At 42.3% G+C, this 17,624-nt stretch overlaps 1 protein-coding gene across 3 annotated transcripts in view; it reads right to left on the reverse strand.

The window, feature by feature from the left end:
* LOC105468484 (fer-1 like family member 6) overlaps positions 1-17,624 on the reverse strand; it is a 214,810-nt gene that overhangs the window by 186,149 nt on the left and 11,037 nt on the right. Inside the window, exon 1 of one of the 3 annotated variants that reach the window (XM_071067849.1) lies at positions 677-5,764. The exons of the other annotated variants lie outside the window; for them this stretch is intronic. The gene's annotated coding sequence lies outside the window, so the exon portion shown is untranslated. Of the gene's footprint in view, positions 1-676; positions 5,765-17,624 lie in introns of those variants that run through there. 3 annotated transcript variants of the gene reach the window in all.

Below are 17,624 nucleotides of genomic sequence, written 5' to 3' on the forward strand. Positions count from 1 at the left end.
TATTAAATATATAATATATATAATAAGATGAATATATTTGTTAAATATATCTAACTAATATATTCATTCATTTTATTATCATTATTCAAGTTGCTCTGGGACAGTCATCATAGCTACCATTCACTGAACATGTAGAATGAGCCATGCATTGGGCTAAAGGCTCTATATACCTTTTTTTCCACTTAATCCTTCCATCAGCCATCTGAATGGGGTGTTTAATCTCTTTTTCAGATAAGGAAATTGTAGTCTAAAAGGTTAAGTAAACTGCCTAAGGTCTCAAGGCTTCAGTAAAACCGTGACCTGTCAGATCTCTCTTCTGTGTTACCTCCCAGATATCCATCACAGCCACCATTTTTCAAGCACCTAGTTAGAGTAGGGTACCATCCAATCCCCACTTACCAAATACAGAACACCTCACCTCGGGAAGGTTAGGGAACTTGCCTAGAGCCACACAGCAGTCTGACACCCAAGCCCAGCCTCTTTGCCCTCTGTCTGCATCCTCACCCATGATGGCCCAGGTTTCTAAGGACAAGCAGAAGAGTGGCATCTCCAAGGGCTTCCAGAAGCCCAGGCTGCAGCAAAGGGTGTGGACAGAGTTCAGTAATGAGAAACAGAGCAACAGACCTCACCTCGACCAGCAAGGCTCCTGACTGTGCCCAGAAGCACTCATACTCACCAGCTCCCTGGACCCCAGGAGGTTGGCCCAGCAGGAAGGGCAGCAGCCACCACTGTCTTGGAAGAAGGAAAGCTCCCCTTGGGAATTCAGCGGTTCAGTGGAGCACAGCAGGCTACCTCCCAGGAAACGCCCTTTCTGTGTGTGTGCGCCTGGCAGCTCCCTATCTCTGTTTGAAATTGAGTGCCCTCTGTTCGGGTTGGCTGCCAGAACCCGACTCTGATCGGCAAACACAGAAGCTCAGAGCAGATCTTGAGAGGAGGGGCCGCCAGTAGGTTTTATTTCAAGTCAGGTGCAGGTAATGACAGGTTGATTAAGACTCAAAAGAGCCCCAGCTCCAGACAGTGTCAATGCGCTGGGTCCAGCCACCATCCAGACATACTTGGATTTTCAATCATGTTCACCACCCCCTGCTCATGATTTTACGGTTCATTTCACTACCATGGTTAACATTTATTGAACGCTTTACTTTTGGCAAGTTCTAGCTACCTTTACAAGTGTTATCCTATACAAGCTCCACAACAGCCTTCAAAGGCAGTATTGCTATTGTACCCAATGTACAGATGACAAAACTGAGCCACAGAGAGATTGGCAAGTGCTGGGATTTGAACTGAGGCCACCTGGCCCAGACGCCTGTGCTCTCCAGCCCTCTAGCCTGCCGCCTCCACTCTATGGCATATCTTTGGGACCTGTATTCTGAGGCTATTTCAAAAAGGTAAAGTTTACCAGGGAGAAAAATGAATAAAATAAGTCATTTGGATGGGTCAAATACCTCTGAAATCACCACCTGTAGTGAACTGAATGGTGGTGCCCCTAAAGATATATCCACATGTTGAAACCTGTGAATGTGTCCGTATTTGCAAAAAGAATCTTTGCAGATATAATTAAGGATCTTGAGAAGAGACTCTCCTGGATTACCTGGTGAACCCTACATCCAATGACAAGTGTCCTTTTAAGATACATAAAAGGAGAAATCACACAGAGAGGAAGACATTGTGAAGATGGAGGCAGAGATTGGAGTGATGCAGCCACAAGACAAGGAACAAAGGAGCCACCAGAAGCCGAAAGAGCCAAGGAAGGATTCTCTCCCATGGTCTTCATGATCCTGCCAACACTTTTGACTTCAGACTTCTGACCTCCAGAAATGTAAAAGGATGATGCTGTTTGAAGCAGCTATGTTTGTGGCACATAGCCAAGGCTGTCCCAGAAAAGGAATACGCTGCCCCTTGTCCATTCCTCTAGCACTTCTTTATGGTGTCATGGAAAAGGAAATGCTGGGCACTCTCCATTGTGTACCTTTGTGTTTTAGGTATAGTGCTGGTACAAGAAGAGGACCTAGCGGTGAGGGCTGAAAGGCCACCCCTGTGGGTCGGCAATTGTGTGGGAGCCTCTAAAGTGCAGAGCACTGAGGTAGGAGGCAGCATGCATTGTGGGGAGGGGTTGGGGAGAAGGTTCTGCAGGTGCAGACTAAGCAGTTAAACAGTAGCTCCCGAGGCAGCCTCATCAACATCCCCCACTGAGCTGCCATCCTCCACTCCATACGTATCATAAAAAGACACACAAAGGAAGGGGCGTGGGCTCAGGGGTTCACAAACAGAGTGGGTTCCCTAGTGCATCCCTTCCTGCATTTTCCATCATGATAGAGTTGATTCCACTCAGAATCAAAGATGGTCAGAGTTGTTGAATTCCAACCTCACATGTTACCACTGGGGGAAGTGATTATTTAAAAGATGAGGTGGTCCAAGGGTACACAGCTGATCATGGCACTGCAAGAGCTGGAACCCCTAATCCGGTACCCATTCAAGGCAGCCAAGCCTCCTTCCCTTGTCTGCTGTTCTTTAATTCTTCACAAAAACAAGATCCCATGGCAACTCTTATCAGAGCTCAATAACCCCACGGGGTCCAAAGCTTTCCAAAGTTCAAATCCCACTTCCCAGAATTTAAGTTTATTTCTCCCTTCATTTTTCTGCAGAATTATATCCTTACCATGATGCTACTGTGTGTGATCCAGATACAGTACACATATCAACAGAAATCATCTCGCTACACAGTAGACATTTAATAAAAAGGATTATTGATGGCACAGCACAGGGAAATACCAAATGGGCAACCGTGTAGCCTAATCTCTCTGCTACATCTCCTACTGCATCCCTGTGGTTTGCTCTGTTCTGACCACACCACCTTCCTTCAGTGACTTGACTGGAACATGCTCCCTCCCTCCAGATCTCTGCACATGGTCCTCTCTGCTAGAATCCAAATGCCCCTCACATACCTCTTTCTCTGGTTGACACTGTCCCATCCTTCATGGGCCACTTAACATCACATTCTCAGAAAAGTCTTCCCTGATCTCCACGCTTTCCTCATCAGACTAAGCAGGTCCCCTGGCTCAATCTAAGCTCTCCAGGTTCCCAGAGCTTTTTCCTTTTATCACTCATCATAGTTTGTAATTTTATTTATGTGGTTTTTATTCCATTACTGTTCACTTTCATTATTAGACGAAAAGTTTCATTAGGGCTTGAGTTGGTTTGCCCTTATCACCCCAGCAACCAGCATGTAGTAGACATATGTAATTCATTCCTAGGTTCACTCCACAAACGTTTATTGAACAAAACACCAAGCTGGTACAAATAAACGTACAAAAAGAAACAGACAAAACTACCACCCATCAGGAGATTAGAGCCAAACAGAAGGGCTACAGTCAACACTTTGAGAATTACCCCATTACAAATCCCCTCCATGTCTTTCCTTTCCCTCTTTCCCAGTGCTTGTGCCTTAAACATTTAGCCCTGACTAGGACATTCCCAAAACTGAGGAAGGATGAGTTGGTAAAACTCAAAGCAGTCAATGCAAACAGCTCTGGAAAATAAACTTCAGAGGTAGCAGGTGATGCCCTACAAGTATCTAGGATAAAGTTTGGGAATTTTCTTTACAATTCAACTAACATCAGAATTATTTTAGAGATGCAAAAGAGAGATCATATTACAAAGCAAAAAGATGTGAAACTCTGACCGGGCGCAGTGTCTTGTGCCTGTAGTCCCAGCACTTTGGGAGGCCAAGGTAGGTGGTTCGCTTGCGGGCCAGGAGTTCAAGACCAGCCTGGCCAACATGGCAAAATTCGTCTCTACTAAAAATACAAAAATTAGCCAGGCATGGTGGCACGTGCCTGTAGTCCCAGCTACTCAGAAGGCTGAGGCAGGAAGACTGTTTGAACCTGGGAGGCGGAGGTTGCAGTAAGCTGAGATCACGCCGCTGCACTCCAACCTGGGAGACAGAGTGAGACTCCGTCTCCAAAAAAAAAAAAAAAAAATGTTGTGAAACTCTTTCCCTAGCCCTCTTCCCTCTGCCAGGAATAATACCCTTACCATGAACTGCTACACAGGATCCAGATACAAGGGCAGATGATATCAACAGAAATCCCCTGCCACCCTCCCCCATGCTCTGCCTCCTGCCAGAAGGAATGTATTTCAGTGTCTACAATTGTTATCCCACGTACAGCCTTAGTCACAGAGTGTTTCCTTGCAGAACTCACAACAGTTGTTATTGTAATTTAACAAACATTTGATGAGTGCCTATTAGATGCCTAGCACTGTGGTTGGCCTGTGGGAAATCCAGGGCAATGATGAATAAGACAATGCCTTTGGGTCAAGAGCACAGTGCCATGCTAGCAGCTGATACACTTGAAAAGCCTTCAGCCACCCCATAATAGTCCTCTGTGTTTCTGGAATGCTTTATAAGTTGCAAAGAGCTTTCATTTGTAGCTATGTGAGGAAGAAAGGACAGGTCCCCCATTTGATACAGTAACTGTTTAGGTTCCAGAAGCCTTGAGTGACTTATTCTAACAAGGGGTACAACTGGAAATAGGGGTGGTCATGAAAATATGCTGCTCAATCTCCAGCTACAGGGAGCACACACTGACTGACAGCTCCAGCTGCTGAGTCTTCCTGCCGGTCACTGCATCACACTGAGGCCGTGCATCCTGTGGGCTAAGCACAGCAAGCAAACTAACTCAAGCCCCTTCCTGCAAGACATGGGACTCCTCTAATGGGAGACTTGAGACACAAGACTCCCCAGCGACCTGCAGGAAACTTTCTTTGAAGATTCTTCCTATGCAATTTTCCTTCCTTCCTCCTCTGTCACAGGTGTCAGACCCACAAAGCCTAAAGGCCCTTCTTGCTTCTCCTGCTCCTTCCCCTTTATGCTCCCCAAATAAATCTCCAGCACTCCAGCAATGTCATCTTGGAACCTGCTTTTTGGAGGACCTAACAGCACTCTAATTCAGATCTTGGGATTCACAAATAGACCTTCCACTAATAAGGAGGCTCCATTTTGGAATTGCATTTTGAAAACACTGGGGTAAACCTGGTTTCCTAGGACTTCTTAGACTCAACAATATGTAATAAAATTCATCAAAAATACAAAAGTACCACAGAATGTCATGGCTCCCAAACTGAATGGACAAGATGTTTTCTTTAGCTCACCCCAGTGGAGACTGGAACATTGGTTTTTCAGAGACCACAATTTGAGAAATGCTAAGCCATACCTTCCAGCAAGTACAAACCTATGCTTCTCTTGGCATCGCTAAAGAGCCTCAAAACTAAGGGTTTGATATTTTCTTCCCGTGCTATGCTCAGATGAATGTGAAATGCAATTGCTGAAAAGCAGGCACAAAAAAGCAAGTGACTCAGGCAACCCTCGAACAATGTACTCTTCCCTTGAAGAATAGAAAAGTAATTATCCTTTACATTAAAGCTTTGCTCCTATTTTTAGAAAATGTGATACTTTTGGATATTTGAAATAGGTGTCATCTCAAGCGTCAGGTAAAGGCTGGGCACCATGGCTCACACCTGTAATCCCAGCATTTTGGGAGGTCAAGGCAGGTGGATAGCTTGAGCTCAGGAGTTTGAGGCCAGCCTGGGCAAGAAGGTGAAACCCCATCTCTACTAAAAACACAGAAAATCAGCTGGGTGTGGTGGTGGGTACCTGCAGTCTCAGCTACTCAGGAGGCTGAGGCACAAGAATCGTGTAAACCCGGGAGGCGGAGGTTGCGGTGAGCCAAGATCGCACCACTGCACCACTGCACTCGAGCCTGGGCAAAAGAGAGAAACTCCATCAGAAAGAAAAAAATAAATAAAAGTTATTTAATAGTTAAGACCCTTGTATCAGGATCACCATTTTAACCGACAATGGTCAGGTAAAAGGAGGAGTGAGAGAATAGATTGGGTCTGATCTCTGACCTAGGTATCTAATAAATAGAAGCTTTTATCAATTGTCAGTGGCTCCCTGGAGAACTGGTTCAGAAAGTTTTGAAGCTGGGATAGATTATTTGTGTCTGCTATGGGCAAGATAAAAAAGAACAGTGGTGTGTGTATTTGCTGACTCAACTACTGAATATCCCCTGGAGTGTGACTTTCGACAGCTTGAATGCTACATATCTGCTTGTTGTATTAATAGTCACCCTCTGAACAACTGGAGGACCAGAAAATGCCGGGTGGCTGTGTCCAAGTAAATGAAATGTTGCAGTACCCTTAATTTGCCTTAGAAAATTCAGCACTGTTCACAAAAAAAAAAAAAAAAAAAAAAAAAAGCTGCAATTATCTTTTATCTAAAAACGTCAATGTACTTTCTAAACTCTGAGAGCAATGTCTTAATTAACTCAGCAGATAATATCAAGGACCTTAAAAATCGGGTAAAAAAGTAGGACACCACACCGTCGCGGAGGAATCAGCTGCTCTGCATACTATCCCCGGGATTTAGCCTTCTCATTGAACTTGTCCCCTGAGCAATGTGGTCTATCTTCTGGTTCTATGCTTGAAACAATGGGTTGGGGGATTCAGAGCAATTTCAAAGTGTATGGACCGTTCGCTTAGGCTGTTGGCATTCCTCCTACAGTAATATCAGATCCCATCATACTGAGAGGTTATTTTTCTTCCCATCCTAATACGCAGGCTTATTCACTCCTTTCCACACCCTCAGCTAACATTGCACAGCTGTTTGAGAAACCCTTGCCAAGTGAAATGCAAACCATCGAGAAGTTCCCAAACCCAGGAAATGCTTTGGAAAAACATTTTCCGATTTGATTTGGTTTTTTTTTTTTTTTTTTTTTTTTTTTTTTGCATTAGCCAGTTCACAGGATTTTAAACTCATCACTTTCTCTACTTCCCTTCTACTGGCCCCTTTACTGTGCATTCCCATCTCTACAGACATGACAGCACCAAGAATCAAAATTAGTGCAAGGCAAACATAATCTTATAGTTGGTCTGTTGCTCTCATCATATTGCTCATGAAGTAGAGTAAAAATCACCAGATAAAATCATTTAACTTGTGGTTTTAAATACCATATGCTTTCTGTCTTCCATCACCATGGATACTGCCAGGAGGTGTGCTGAGCAGGTGTTCAGGAGCCTGCACTTCTCTGAGCCCATGCGTCTCCCGATCACCAGCAGGGTCTGCACCCAGAAACCTCTCACAGACAGCAGTGACTATCCTACGATACATTTCTAGGCACTTCAGTGATGGATAAGGCCCGTCAACAACCTGCTGTTTTTGCCAAAGTTCAGAGAGGTATTTGCCAGTGTTGAATCTGCACTTTGATTCTCACATTCCTAGTTTTGTAAACATTTAATCAGCAGAGGTAAGACGCTTTAGTTCAATTGCTCTCTTAAAATGAACGTGGAATATCTTATTATCCCAGAAACTAAGGAAGTGCTCAAAAGCTGTTAGAGAAATGTCAAAAGGACATAGCCAAACTGAAGGGGCTCCCTCTGGCAAAATGAGGCAATTTGAATATCAAGATAAATAATAAGAGTGCATAACACGTTAAATAGACAATCCATAAGCTCATACTGATGATAAAAAGGGAAAGGGGGTTGGAAAGGAGAGGCAAGGAGAAATATCTTTTTTACATGGAGGAAATAGTAGAAAAAAAAAACTGAAGCCACCATTTTACAGTCTTTATAGTGATCATTAATTAGCTAAGAATCACCAATGAAGGCTGTATTAGTCCTTTCTATAAAGAACTAGCCGAGACTGCATAATTTATAAAGAGATTTAATTGACTCACAGTTCTACAGGCTTAACAGGAAGCATGACTGGAAGCCCTCAGGAAACTTACAATCATGGTAGAAGCAAGCATGTCTTACCACGGCAGAGCAGGAGAGAGACAGTGCAAGGGGTTAAGTGCCACGCACTTGTAAACCATCAGATCTCATGAGAACTCAATATCATAGAACATCAAGGGGGAAATCCACCCCCATATCCAATCACCCCCCACCAGGTCCCTTCCCCAACACGTGGGGATTATAATTCGAGATGAGATTTGGATGGCGATACAGAGCCAAACCATATCAGAGGCTAAAACCATTGGATGAAAGGCTGTTGGGAGCAATCTGGTGGTACCACTTAATCAAATGATCACACTGATCCACAATAATGAACAAATTGATATCATATGCCTCCTCCAGCCAACCATTGAGAACATACCATCCAAGTGCTTCTCTAGGGAAAAAAAAAAGTTCAGCCTGAATCTACTTATAAAGAAATAATCAAGCAAATATAAATTGAGGAAAAAAAATCTGCTAAAGTCTCTAAAATGTCAACGCTGACTCTCTAAAAATGTCAATTTAATGAAGACAAAAGCAAAAAGCTGGGAGAACTGCCCTGTATTAAAGGAGACTAGAAACATTGTGACTAAATGCAACACACGATCTTTGTTTGGATCCTGGACCAAAGATGTAAATTCCCTTACCTATAAAAGACATTGTTGGAACAAATGGAGAAATCAGAACATGTACCATATTAGATAATGGCACTGCATCAAGAGTATCAATAGTTAACCCTGGAGGCAGAGGTTGCAGTGAACTGAGATCGAGATCGTGCCACTGGACTCCAGCCTGGGTGACAGAGTGAGACTTTGTCTCAAAAAGAAAGTATCAATAGTATAGTATTATACTAATTTCCTGAGTGTAGTGTAGTGAGTATTGTGGCCAAGAGAATGCCCTTGTTCTTAGGAAATGATGAATAATGAATTATTTGGTGATTATGCATTATGATGTCTATGACTAAATGGTTCCGAATAAAAGCAAGGACATAGAGAAAATAGAAAACAGATGGGGAAATGTTAACTACCGTATCAAGGTAAAATGCCTACGGGTGTTTATTACTCTATCTTGAAACGTTTCTGCAGATTCTCAAAATAAATATCAATTTTTAAAAATAAAACTTCATGAGAAAAAGCTGGAAAACAAAGCGAGGAAAGTAGTGAAACTGGATAAGATTGGGAGAAAGGGAGGCTGGAAATGGCCACTGTGCCTTGGTTCTAGATCTGAGTGATAGTTACATGACTTCACTTTGATCGTTTATTGAGCTGTTCATTTTTGTTTCATATACTTTTCCTCATGTTGCTCAATAAGAAACTGATTTTCTAAAATCTTGCCTTGTTCAATTATTTTCCACATTTTTTTCATCAACACACTCAGACCTGTGCATGTGTGTACATGCACTCACATGTGTGTGCACACATATGCATAGGAGCTGGGAGCTGCTTGCTATGTGCCAGACACTGAGTTATGCACTAAAACCTGATCCCTGTGACTGGCAGCTCATAGACCAGTGTGAAGCTACACACACACACACACACATACACACACACATACACACTTACAGAGAGAGAGAGAGAGAGAGAGAGAGATGCTATGATAGAAAGATCAGAATATAGGGGGAAGTGGGTGGGGAGCAGACTTCTCCAAGGGCATGTCAATTAACCATGGCTTTGAAAGATGAGGAGGATCTGAGCAACAGGACATGTTACTTTCTGCTCTGGTTTGGAACACTGTATTTACAGGATCCATTAATGACTTCGGTGACATCCTTTAGTGATGAACTTTAGAGTTGTCCAGAGCCCTCCAGTCAAGGAACAGCAACAGCTAGTCCTACACCCTTTGCTGAAAGATGCTCCTCTTCCTCAGAAAAAGTAACCCTCAGACACACCAGGTGCGGGTCAGGGGAAGGACTGATTTAATCAAGAAAAACCTGGGGCTCAGAGAGGTTGAATGGCTGGTATAAAATCAGGTCATTAATGGCAGAACCAGGCCCAGAACCTAGCCACATCCTGTTCTTTGATAGTTGACCCTTTACCTGTCTGTCTCCTCTACTAACCCATATCCTGCTGTACTTCCTAACTGCCCTTTGCCTTTGTAAACCAAGACAATTTATTTTTCTCACAACAGATGTGTACATAGCAAGTGAATAGCTTATTTGGTTGGCCTTATTTTGTCTGTAAACTTCTCAAGGGTAGAATTCATACCATTTTCATCACAGTAGCCTCATATGCATAAGCACAATATTTTGCAAATACAGGTGCTCAATGAATGTGTTTAATACTCCAACCCTCTAATTACAGATAAAGGAAAAGAAGCCCAGAGAACCTGTAAGTTGCCCAGGGTCCTACTGTACTTGCTGAAGGATCTAATTCTAGAAACTAGTTCTCCTTTTGCCCGGTCTTCCCCACCCACCCCTCCATTACACCAATGCTTTCCTGCTTTGGCTAATTTGAATGCCACCTTCAGGAAACTGCCAGATCCAAATCCCTCCTTCACCATTAACTTAATTTTTAAAATTAGCTCATCATTTATTTTTCAAATGAATTTATATTAAAACTTATGTTGTATTTTAAACAGAAAATGAGTAACACATGCCTTAAAAGAAAGTAACTTTAAGAATAAATATGGGGCCTGGCACGGTGGCTCACACCTGTAATCCCAGCAATTTGGGAGACTGAGGCAGGTGGATCACCAGAGGTCAAGAGTTTGAGACCAGCCTGGCCAACATAATGAAACCCTGTCTCTACTAAAAACACAAAAATTAGCTGGGTGTGGTGGTGTGCACCTGTAATCCCAGCTACTCAAGAGGCTGAGGCAGGAGAATCGCATGAACCCAGGAGGCAGAGGTTGTAGTGAGTCGAGATCATGCCACTGCACTCCAGCCTGGGCTACAGAGTGAGACTCTGTCTCAAAAAAAAAATAAAATAAAATAAAATAAATATGATAGGGGAAGAAAGACACTGTTAAATAAATTGCAACTCTAATAGAAGCTGTTGCCTGAGATGGTTCTGAGTAAAAGGCCTATTATTCTCTCCTTATTCAAAAAAGAATTGGCAAGTTTTAGAGAGCTAGCGCTGTTAAAGATAAGATTTCTTTTGCAAAAGCAGAATTGAAAGATAATTTTCAAAATAATAACTTGCTTTTGTGCTTCAATATTATTTAGTTCCATGTTACTGCACTCCCTAAAATTATTGCTTATACCCCCAGCAGGATGTGTCCTGTAATTGGGAAACAGTTCTCTGCCTATATTTTTGTGTTAAGTGCCTTGACTGTTGAGATTTTAATATTTGCAACAAAAAGAAACAGAGACAACAATATTTGATAGCATATAATGAATTGTTGATGATGTCACTTGTAGAGAAATTGGGGATGGAAGAAAACTGCTCAGGCTCTGATCAATCTCACCCTTGAAAAAGAGAAAACAAAAAAAGCATTGTCTTTGCAGTTCAGTTACTAACAGGCCTTTCCTGCACTGGCCTATTGCAGTGGGTTGGGTACTTGGCAGTGTTGTGAGGGTTTCTTAACCCATATCCTGCTGTACTTCCTAACTGCCCTTTGCTTTTGTAAACCAAGACGATTTATTTTTCTCACAACAGATGTGTACATAGCAAGTGAATTTCAGTGGAACCAAGAGAGGTCCAGACACACGAATCCCAGATCAGATTCCTAGTAAACACCCCTCCTTGATCCCACAAAGAGGAAGTGAAAGAGAAAGAGAGCTGATTCTTCCCGTCTCCTACCAGCCTCCATGGAAGAAGCGCAGGCTGGTGTAAAATATATCCATTGACCATGCAGTTTTGGTGGATCTGCTGGTACACAAGACCCTGCCCTGGTTAATGGGCAGATTTACAACTTCCCATTAACATATCATCTTCCCCATGAGATACAATAAGAGATACCATGGAAAATGCAGGTAGGGCCTCCAAAGCCTCAAAGGATGTAGGTTTGCTCTTCTCGCCCTTATGGCTTTGGGGTCTCTTGATAACTTTAAAGCCTATCACCAAAGGATGTTTCCGAAGTCATTAATGGATCCTGTAAACACCATATTCAAAACAATAGCAGAAAGGACACGTCAAGAATAGCAGAACCGCAGTAGGGTGGAGGTGGGAGTCAGCCATGGGAGTCTCCAGGAAGATGCTCAACCCATGCCTCCTCACAAAGGCAGGTGTAGATGTGACCTGCATCCCAAGTCATCAGAGGCTCTCCTCAAACTACAAAGACCAAGAGCATGAACAGCAACATCTACTTATTAAGTCCTACCACGTGCCAGGTACTCTGCCCAGTGTTGTACATGCACCAGCCCCTTCCACCCTACAGCAATCCCTGAAGCAGGTACTAGTGTCATCTCTATTTTAAAGATGAGGAACCTGAGCAAGTTAAGCCACTTCCCTGGGGCCACTCAGACAAAACGTGGTAGAAAGGGAATTTGAACCCAGGTACTCCCTCTCTGAGCACAGGAGATTAGTCACTATGCTCGCCCGTCCAAGTCATGAGTGTCCATGGTGCTCACCATTAAGTCCTGCCCAGCTCAAATGAATAGCTCCTTCCTCTGCCCTCCAAATCCACTATGCATGCGTTTATGTGTATATCTTACGGAACTGTTGGTTCATTTATTCATATAACACAAATTTATTAAGTATCTTTATAGGCACTAAGAACACATGAGACAAAAAAGATAAAGTCAGGGAGGGAGGAAGGTGTCGTTATAAAAAATAGACATGGACAACATGTGGGATCCTTGTGGCAATGGAGCTATTCTGTATCCTGACTGTGGTGGCGAATATACAAACTAATGTGATAAAATTACATAGAACTAAATACACACATTCACATCCACACACATCCAAGAGTACAAGTCAAACTGGGGAAATCTGAATAAGATCAGTGGATTCTATCAATGTCAATATCCTGGTTGTGATATTTTTCTATGTTACCTTTGGGGAAAACTGGTTAAACGGTACGTGGGACCTGTCTGTATTGTTTTTTACAACTGCATGTTATCTACATTTCTCAATAATTTACAATTATCTCAATAAAAATTTCAATTCTAAAAAAAGAAACTAATGCCATCTAGTAGGAAAATGTACAAGAGCCACAGCCCTGAGGCTAGGAATGACTCAGTCGTGTACATACTTATCTTGCCCACTAGATTGTGGTATCACTAAGGGTGGAACACGCGTCTCTTAGAAGGCTCCAGCCCTAGGGGAAAAAGAATGAAATAAATTTTCATGTGCTTTCATGTGCTTCCTCTCCCCCCAGTTCTCACACTTGACTTTATTTGATGGTACTGACCCCTCATGACAAAGACATCTCATGTACCCCAATGTCTTCCCTTCCTTGCATGTTACCCATCAAGGGCAGCCCTCAATACCATGTCTCCAATCAAGATATAAATGACAGAGTCAGCGTAGAGTAGTAGAATTGAAGGGCAGCAGAAAGACCACCAGCCCCAGAAAGAGGAGACCTGCCTCTGTATTAACCAAGTTAATTCTTCCTTGATGCAGACTTCCTCCCTAGAAAAGGGAAGAAACAGCAAGCATGAGCTCTGGCAGCTAAGAGGCACTAGTGTCCTGGAAAGAAAATAGGATTCTGGAACCAAAAGAGCTGAAGTTAATTCTCAGTTCTACTAGTTACTGTCTATATCTCTGTGGATAAATTATTCAACTTCTCCAATTTTTAACGTCTACAGTTGTAAAGGCTGTTCTCCTTTCCCTACCTAAATGTGAAAACACTTTGAAACTCCAGAGCACCAAATGAAAGCCCTGCCCAGTTCACTGCTGTGTCTCTTGCATGTGCATGGGGCAGAGTAGCCACTCAATAAAACAGGTGTTAAATGAATGAATCAACGAATCACATCACGGGCCTCCAAGTAAGACTGTATTCTTTGTTTCAACCACCCCCTTAACACCTCTCAAGTCAAGAACCTGGAACATTCCAGAGGACCTCTAGTCAGGACTTCTTTATAGCTCATCTTTTAATCCTCAGGAGACCTCATTCCCAAGGCCATTGGTGAATTCCAAACTCACTGATTCACACTGATGAGTTCCAAGCTCATAATAATACCTATTTCACTGGTAATTAAGTCACCCCCATTTTCCTTAAAAACACCTTGCCTGGGTGTGCCTCACTTTCTCTAGAAGGCTATTCTCAACAGTGAATCAGTTTAAGTAAATGATGACTCCTATAAGAATGACCTTGCAAATAACCCTATTCTACTGATAACTTTCAACAGTGAAGGGAGATATGTATGAAAGAATCTTATTTCCTTGTCATTATTCTCAGATTCCAGTTGTATCCATTGGATTTCTTAATTGCAAACCACAGAAACCCTCTCTGGCTTGATTAAACAGAAAAAGAATGTGTTAAAGGCTATGAAACCGTTTTCAGATTTTCAAGGAGGCGCAGAGAACCAGGCTCGAAGATTATAAAGCCAGGAACAGTGCTCACCCTCACCACAGATAGCCCTGGGGAGACCCCACCTCTGGACACAGACACTGCGCATCCACCCCACTGGGAACTGGAGGATGCTGCAGAACCTCTGCTACTCCCCTCTCTAAGAAAACAAGCCTATTTGCCCTTCCCCACACCAGAATGGTTCACTTTATACCTGTTTATTTGTGCCACTAGCTTTACATTCAAAATCTCAAATGCAAGCCATCTGGTTGGTGAAGCCTGTGTAACATGCCTGCATTCTAGCTGCAAGGGAAGCTAGGAGCAAGTTTATGGCTTTTACCTTGGGAAGAATCTACAAACTGGAAAGGAAATTTAAAGGTGCAGAGCAGCCAAAAAGGAAAAGGTCCATTCTACCAATAAAAAACTTCAGTAATTCACCATCAGGCTACAGTGATATTAGTTCATCTAAGTACCATTTTTGCTCCAAAAAAAGTTGAACATATTAGAATATTCATCTATGTTACTTTTGTATGCAAAGGTAAGCATTTATTAAGATTTTGTAAGGAAAATATGAGAATTTTTTTTCAAATGCCAAAGATAATTTACAAATCAATGAAACCTTCTTATATTCCTGCTGATAAATTAACATTCCTGTCTAACTCTCTTACAATCATTTATAACAATTATATAAATAAAATCATCCATTATTCATGATATGCACATTGCATCCATTTCTGGAAAGAAAGAAAAAAACCATGAAAAGAAATCACCAGACAATAAACCCTGTGATATATAAAGTTGTAAGAAGGGATTCAGTAAAGCTTCATAAAGAACAAATCTTGTCAAACTAAACCAATTCAGCTCTCTAATGAGTTTAGAACATTGAGAAGAAGCAATAAATGTGGTCTATTTTTATTTAGTCAGGGTTTGGCATTCTGTCTTCCATAACGTGAACATCAATAAAGTAAGATAATACCAGCCTGCACACCCAGCTATTAACTAGAAGTACAAATTCTAAGAAAAACATTAAAGTAAGATTTCTACTAAAACAAATGGTGCTGCTACAAAAAACCAGTGAAAAGGTTTTCAAAACTTAGGATAATTATTACAAAATTTGACAAGCCAAAAATCCAATTTAACAAACAAAAACTGAACTGCTCCTTGGATATTTAAATACAAAACTGTGAATTCTATCAATGTATCCTGGCTACTCAAATGCCCCATGGTTTTCCCAAAGGGTCAGCACGGATTTTACTGTTGCTGAGCAGCCTCATTAGAAACCTGGATAACAGAAAGAAAATGTCTTTCATGAAGGCTCTTGCCTTACCTAGCAACTGCATTTGCTATTATTACTGACTTGCTGAATTGCTTCAGCCAAGTCATGAGTTTGGATAATTTTTTTCCCAAAATGAGATTGGTCGTTGATTCTTGTGGAGCTATCTGACTCACTTCTAGGCCATAAAACTAGGCTCCCAAGAGACCTGCTTTTTTTTTTTTTTTTTTTTTTTTGAGATGGAGTCTTACTCTGTCACCCAGGCTGGAGTGCAGGGGCAGGATCTCAGCTCACTGCAAGCTCCACCTCCTGGGTTCACACCATTCTCCTGCCTCGCCTCCCGAGTAGCTGGGACTACAGGTGCTCACCACCACGCCCGGGTAATTTTTTTGTATTTTTAGTAGAAACGGGGTTTCACCATGTTAGCCAGGATGGTCTCGATCTCCTGACCTCATGATCCACCTGCCTCAGCCTCCCAACGCCATTTTTTTTTTTTTATTTTTTTTTTTTACTGCCTACTGACCATCTACCATCTATGACCCTGGGCGAATTACAGAAGTTCTCTGGGCTCCAGTGTTCTTACTAGGGCCAATGGTGGGCCAGCTCTCTCTCATAGAGTATCATGAGTATTAACTACATTGATACATGTAAAGTGCTTAGAATAGTGCCTGGCACATAATAAATGTGCAATAAATCATATATATTACAAGCCCACCTCTTTTACCCCAAATCTTTGGAGTCCAATATGTTGTGAAATTTACAATCTTTCTGATTTTAGGAGGCAGAGTATTAAGTAATCGTCCATTAGAGTCTACGACAATATTTTATAATAAAATACATTATTATTTCTATAGCAAATATATATATTACTTAGAATATATATTACTTAGACAATAAACAGCCTCACATCAGGTAGTACAACAAGAGTTTGTGCCACACTGAGAGAAAACTTTCAGTTTTCAGAACTGTATGGATTTGGGAATTGTGAATAAGACATTGTGGGTCTGAGTTGTGGCTGTTCACAGTTTATCTTCTGTGCCATTGCCTTCTGATATATTCTACCCCCTGAAGTCTTTCAGGTCTCCCGAGTTTCTGATCGATCCGTGTATTCCTTATATACAACCTTGGCCTAATGTTAGACAAGGTTTGCCTCTACCACCATAACCTGAACTTACATCCTGCCCACTCTAGCCTTCCCGGTAATGAACTCCCAGACCTGGCCCCAGGCCACCCTTTCCCCTGTGCATAGTCGGGTCCTTGTGCATGGGAGCCAGACAATCTGGCCCAGGGAAACTGCATGGGCCACCTATTTCCAGGCCACGTGGACATAGTCTTTGTCCCAGAATCCAGAGGAAAGTAAGCTACCAGGATTCTTAAACATAATACTAACCTACCCTCAGAAGGTGGTCATGCAAAGAACACTCAATATGACATCACGACACAGATTCTCTTGAACTTCCAGGAATGTATGCCCAGCATCCCAAGTCTGAGAAGCACTCCTAAAGCATGCACTAGGGGACTGCTGCCACCACGTCATTAAATTCGAATATCTAGTCCCATTCTGAGTGTTAATTTACTCTGCATTGTTTTATAGATGTTGACTGCCATAATTTACATAGCCATTATAAGAAGTCAGTGAGAACTTTTAATGCCTTTTCTGTCATCTCCCAATAAGAAGTGAGCAGGGCCGGTTTCACAGACGTGCCTCTTGTGCACTGGGCTCCATGCATAGACAAGCCCCATGCTTGCTTTATTGCTCTGCTGTGACCATCTTGAAATTCGAAATCATTGTCAAACAAGGAGTTCCATGTTTTCTTTTGCACTCGGCCCTGCAAATAATGTAGCAGTACAGGGAGCTGATGTTTGTAAGCAAAGCATTCTGTTATTTTCAGAAGGACCACACAAATGTGTCTGAGAAAGACCAAACAACCCCAGAGGGCCATGGTCTCCAAGGAAGGGTAGGCATACTCTGGGGTCTGGGCAAGACCATCCATGGCAGTGCAGGAAGGAAATATTGAAACTTCTATTTACGAACACTTTCTCTCATTGTTTATCTCTGTTTTTGAATGTTGCCTCCTGCTATGCTTTCTTCCTTCCATTTCATGGTAATGCCAATTTCACAGAATTGCCAATTTTCGGCTGGGCACACAGCCACCAAAATTCCAAAACTGCCTTTCCTAGCATCCAT

This window comes from Macaca nemestrina, chromosome 8, assembly GCF_043159975.1.
Source record: "Macaca nemestrina isolate mMacNem1 chromosome 8, mMacNem.hap1, whole genome shotgun sequence".
Lineage (NCBI taxonomy): Eukaryota > Metazoa > Chordata > Mammalia > Primates > Cercopithecidae > Macaca > Macaca nemestrina.